We start from the raw sequence: 6,286 nt of genomic DNA, 5'->3' as shown, positions 1-6,286 counted from the left end.
TCCTCTTGTGATACCTCTTCTATGATTGGTCCATCATATGATGATTTGTTGTATGCTTATAAATGTTTGCAAGTTAAAAATAAAAAATTAACCTCTAAGGTTAAAAAAATAAAAAATGAGAAAAATTGCTTGCAAGACAAAGTTGATAGTTTGACCACCATTGTAAATGATTAATGAAATACAATGAGGATCTTAAAAATGGAAATCTTTTTATGAATTGTCTTGTTGGATCATGTGATGATGTGAATCCCCCTTCCACTATTTCATGTACTAAATGTGTTGAATTATCTAATGAAGTTGATAGGTTGAAGGTAATGGTTGATAGAATGACTAGTGGGAGAGACAACTTGAATGTCCTCCTTGGTAGACAAAAGGGTTGAGACTACTAAACATGAACTTGGTTTTTAAAAACCTTCCTTTGCTCAACCAAGAAAGGCAAACCATTATCCCCCTAGGTTCATGTCTAAACTACCATTTAAGAAATGTACATATTGTTGCATGAGTGGTAATCTTGTATATCAATGTAATATTAAGAGGTATGGCCTAAAAGGAACTAATCTTAAGTGGGTTCCTAAGAGGACTATAAATGTGGGCAACATTGCTTCAACATCTTATGGACCTCAACCTAACACATCTAGTATGTTCTTTAAGGTTAAGAACATGATATATGTTCCTAAGAAAACTTAGTGAGCATGTATCCATCATGTGCCATGGACTATTTTATTTGATAAATCACTTTGCACATGATGTCTAGTTGTTGTTTGGTGGTTAATATGATATGCATAGACTGTTTTTAACACATCTTATGTTATATATGTTCAATATAAATGTTCTATATGTGGATAGAAAGCTTACTTCATGCACTACATGCGTATGTACTTGAAAATTCTCTGTTTTACTCTTATATTCAATTCTGTCCAAATAGGACAACAAGCTCATTTGCAACATCTTCCTTTATAAAATGTCAATTAGCAATTTTTGATGAAATATAAAATTGTTGTGTAAATTAGATTACATGTTTTATATGATAAATGCTTGATCTTGCTAATGTGCCTAGAAAGGAAAGTGTGGAAGATTATGTTGTAGGTGTTTAAGAGAAATTAGAAATGAATGAAAAGATGAAGATCGCATTAAAGATGCTAGCAAATTGAAGGACCTCTTAGATAAGCCCAAGAATTGCAAAGAATCAAAACTTGGTACAAGACATGGGTAACATTTGGATATATGATATGCTTGTTATATGCCTTATCCATCTTTGATCCTCGATATATGCTATAATTGATTTTGATAATGTCAAAGGGAGAGAAAATATGAATATCATCAAATTGAGCTTATGAGCTTATGCATATTGTAAGTGAGAGTTTTGAGAACATATGTATTCCTTATTTTGATTAGCATAATAATTCTTAGTATGCATATGATTAGGGGGAGTATGTGATTACATGATTTTAATATCGTATGCTACTAACCCTTACTTGTCTCAATTTGAGTTTAAGTTGCCATCATCAAAAAGGGAGAGATTGAATACCTCCTATGCATTATGGAATATATATTTTGATGATGACAAAGCATTTACAAGAAGTCTTAAATTGAAGATAGAGCTTGAAGATACAAGTGGTTAGGTATTTTTAGAACTTTGTTACACACAATATTATATCATATAGTATATTCCTAAGCTCCAATGCATATCATACTAATTTCATAATAAACAAAATTTATTAATATTTTGTTAAAAATATGTTTAAAAAAATAGCCTTTCAATTATCAAAAGGCATCAATCAATATGTTGATTTCCATTATATCATGTGGGTATGTTGAATAGAATATATAAGTAGTAATAAAAAACTATATAAAAAGTAAAACATAAAATAATAAAATACTCATATAACTTTTAATTCAAAGCAATCATCATATTTCTTTCAGTATCACGTGAAGTTAGCTTTTGTGAGTTATTTTAAAAAAATAATATATATATATAATAGTTTGCTTTATCTCATTTTCAGTAACAGTCTTCGCCTCTCGTTATCATCCTTGCAAAATCTTCTTTGAAAATAGACTGAGCTCATTACCTTGAAAAATCGCTATTCTTCATCCTGAATGCAGAGCACATTTTTCCTTTTCTATAACCGATTTGACAATACCCACTCATCTTGATTTCTTAACTATTTTCATCTTCTGAAAGAAAAGCGTTAGTTTTGCCAATATACATCGATTCCCTTTCGTTCGCTTTATCATCGAAGTACAGAGAAAGAAATTTCCAAGAAATTCATCTTCTTCCCTCTTGCATCTTCATCAAGTAACTTTTGGTTTTGAGGAAATCTATTTGGGGCAAAAAGTGGTGGACATCAAGTAACTAGCTCAACCGATTTGGGTCAAGATTTATTTTTCTGAGAAATAAATCTGCATACTTAAAGAAGCCACTTGCCCAATAGAAGAGACTTTAAAGATTTTCTTAAGGTAGTGTTTGGTTTGAGAGAAATTTTTTTTTACTAGGGAAATGTAATTGATAGGAAAATGGTTGGAAAATGAGTTTGATAGGAAAATGTAAAAAAAGTTGTTTGGTTGACCCAAATATTACCAGGAAAATTTATTTAAATATGCAAAATCTATGTTCGGGAGAAACTTTGCACCTGTTTTTTCACTTCCTCAGTCATCTCAAAATACCACATCTCAAGTGGTATTCTGTAACAGTGAATTTCATCCAAAAATCAACACAAAAGTCATTTTCCCATCTATCCTATTTGTCTGGTATTTCTTGAAAAAACCTGAACCAAACGTGGTATTTTCCAATATCCACCTACACTTTCCCATCAATCCTAAAATAAACCTTCAACCAAACACTACCTAAAAGATTTTTTTTACTATCAAGATTTCATAAGATTGGATTTTAATAGAATCTATAAATTTGAAAGGGCAATATGAATTTACAATATTTAAAAAACTACATGAATTTTTAACAAACATTCAAAATTACAAGAATCAATAAAAAATAATAAAGAAATACAATGATATTAATAAAAAAGTAAAACTTAATATAATTTTCTCAATCAGAAAGCATAATATAATTTTTAACAAACATTTAAAATTGTTAAGCAACAGCTTTCCACATATGTCTAAAGAGTCCTCCATGCATTAGCATTTCCTCATTCCTGCTCTTGGGTTTGACCAATAAGTTAAAAATTATCTTCTTCATTTGGTATCAAAGCTATGCATATATGATTATAAAACTCATTTTTTTATTTATTAAAATAATTTTAAATTTGCATATAGAACCTAAAGTTCATGATAAAATTTCGTTTGGAATTTTTTGCAATTGATCTTTGAAACCTTGGGGGTTTTTGTTCTACGTGATGATAGTTTTTTAACCATATATCATATGCATATTTTCATTGATTATTCTAAGAAAATTTCGAATCTAAATTTCTGGGTTTATTACATGAAAATTTAGAAAATCTCTCAAATTTTTTTCAATCGATACATTGAAACCTTAAATTGCTTTGGGACTTTTGAAAAACAAGTTTTCAGTTATCTATTGACAAAAAAATTGTTTGAATATAGCGAAGGAATTTCATTCATGAATGTATTGTTACGAAATATAGGGTTTAGATTATGAAAGTTTCAATCTTTCTTTAAATTGATATTGTTTTATTGATGCAAAACGAAAATTGATTTGAGGATTTTAGTTCTCTTTTTGTTTTCCCACTCTTTTATATTGTTTTTAATACAAAAGTCACACCTTTTTATGTAAAGAAAAATCGTGACCCATAGCTTGAAAATCATTGTTTAAACTTCTAAAAGCTCTCAAAAATCGCTAGAAATTGCTGTTTTTGAGATAAATTATATTAGAATATTGTTGTTTTGTTGTTTCTGGGTTGTTTTATGATGAAAATCGCTCAAATATGTTGTTTTTGAGCTTTGACTAGGGGTGTTCATCAATTGATTCAAACAGCGGTGACCGAATCAAGAAATAGATAACCGAAAATCGAAAAAATCAAAAATCGAAAAAAAATCCGTAAAATTTAATTGGATTGGATCGGTTACCAATTTGGTTGGTAAAAACCGATCCAATTCAAACTAATTCAATGATTCCCCAACCCTACCCTCTATCTACTTAGGTCTTTCCACAATCATAGCCCAAAAATCATATAGCAAAATTCTAAACCCATTAACCCATCAAATTGAAGAAAGTGGGTTGTGCTTCATCTATGTTATATATATATATATTTTTGGGTAAGATACATCATATATTTTTATTGCATGAGTTATTGTTGTACAGTAACTCCTCTATAAGATGAAAATTTCGGTTACTCCGTATCTTAAGCAACCATATTGTAAATTTTTTGTTGGAGGTAAAATATGGTAATTCAACTTTTTGTTGTACTATACTGAAATTAGATTATCATTTACTGATGCTTCTAGATTGCACAATAATCATAATACAAACTTTACAAAGCCAACACATATAAGAGATATGTTATTTGCACGATAATCATCATACAAGTTTTATGCTTTTCAAAATATCAAAAATCAATCCAATCCAAACAGAATAAAATTGGATTGGATTTGAAAAAAAATCCAAACCGAATGAATGATTATATGATCAAATCAAAGGTATTGGATCAGATGATTTTTGTTTTCATAACTGATCTAATCCAAACAGCGAACACCCCTAGCTTTGATGAAGCTCCCATGGCGGAACCCGGTTTTGAGCGGGTTAACCCGCCAAAGGAAGAAGAAGACACTGTAATAGATAAATCTCAAGAAATCTTAGGGGTTAGGGTGAAATTGTGAGAGAGACATCCTATTTATATTTCTCACTAAAAAGTCTCACGAAATCACACGAATAAAGAATCCATAAAAATTGTTAGATTTTTTAATAACACAAGATTGTTTTTCCTTTGTTTAAAATCCTGATTGAATACCAACAGATTTGGACAGACTCTAAAATAATCTTTTAAAATCTTAATCGAATACCATGTGACTTTTTTTCAATCCTTTAAAATTTTAATTGAATACGAATGAATTTTTTTATCTAAAAATAATCCATTAAAATCATTTGAAATCTCAATCCAATATATGCCTTTAGACGATTCTGACTAAACCTTTTATTTAAATGGGTAATTAATGTTATATAAATTATATTTTTAACAAAAAGCTACAAAGTAATGTAACTATCTATCTATATTTATATCTATATATTTAATATTAAAATTGTCTTGAGATTTGTAAAATGAAAAATATCTATTGATCAAATGTAAAAAAATTAATTCGAAAGTATTTTTTTCCCATTAGTTTTAGGTATTTTATTTATGACTTAGTGCATCCATAACTTTAGAAAAAAATTATTTAAGATTAAGAAAAATATTAATTAATTTTTATAAAAAATAAAGGGCCATGATTAAAAATGACTTGTCATCTCATAAAAAAAGCGATTTAACTTATTAAAACAACATAAGTTTCTTATTTATACTTTATTTATACAACTTGCGAATAAAAATTATTCCAAAAAAAAAACTTACGAATTAATATTATTCCAAAAAAAAATTACGAATAAATATTGAATTATAATTATAAACTTAAATGATAAGTTCACCCCAAATGTAGTTACATACAATTTATTAATTTTAAATGCATTTTTTTCAATATTATATAAAATTATAATTGTGTATTTGGATTACTTTATTTTAGTATACAAAAAATCCTTTTCAAAAACTATCTTTCATCTATTTTGATTATATAAGTCTATTTTTAAGTTAAAATACTCATCTAAACATGCATTATTTATTTAACTATTAATAAAAAAAACTCATATCATAGATATAAAATTAATTTGAAATAACCATGGAACGCACACGTAAAAAATAAATACACTGGATACCAAAAAAATAAAAATAAAATAAAAATAAATACACTTGAGCATACCAAAAAAAATAAAAATAAATACACTTGTGTGTTTTTTTTTTTACAATTAAATATATCCTTCCAAGTGAGTTATATCAAGCCAAAAGCTTGCTTGATGCATTTAAATTCATCTCTAAATACTTGTGTAATACAATTTAATAATTTTAATGATGAATTGTCTTTTATCTATATATGGAAATATGCTATTTCGAGTGAAGATGTGGAATTCGAATCTCCCGATAATGTTTTGCTACTTGCAATTTCAAAACAGAATGTGCTGTCGTTTTATTCATGATTGTCGTTGAGTTGAATATATACATATATATATATATATATATAGACACACACACAATGTTTAAAATAAAATTTCTAATAAAATAGATTA

This window comes from Gastrolobium bilobum, unplaced genomic scaffold (genome assembly GCF_033153095.1).
Source record: "Gastrolobium bilobum isolate Gb01-03AN ecotype WA unplaced genomic scaffold, APGP_CSIRO_Gbil_v1 utg3862, whole genome shotgun sequence".
Classification (NCBI taxonomy): Eukaryota; Viridiplantae; Streptophyta; class Magnoliopsida; order Fabales; family Fabaceae; genus Gastrolobium; species Gastrolobium bilobum.
The sequence above is the reverse complement of the archived record's forward strand: the minus strand, read 5'-3'. Positions refer to the sequence as shown.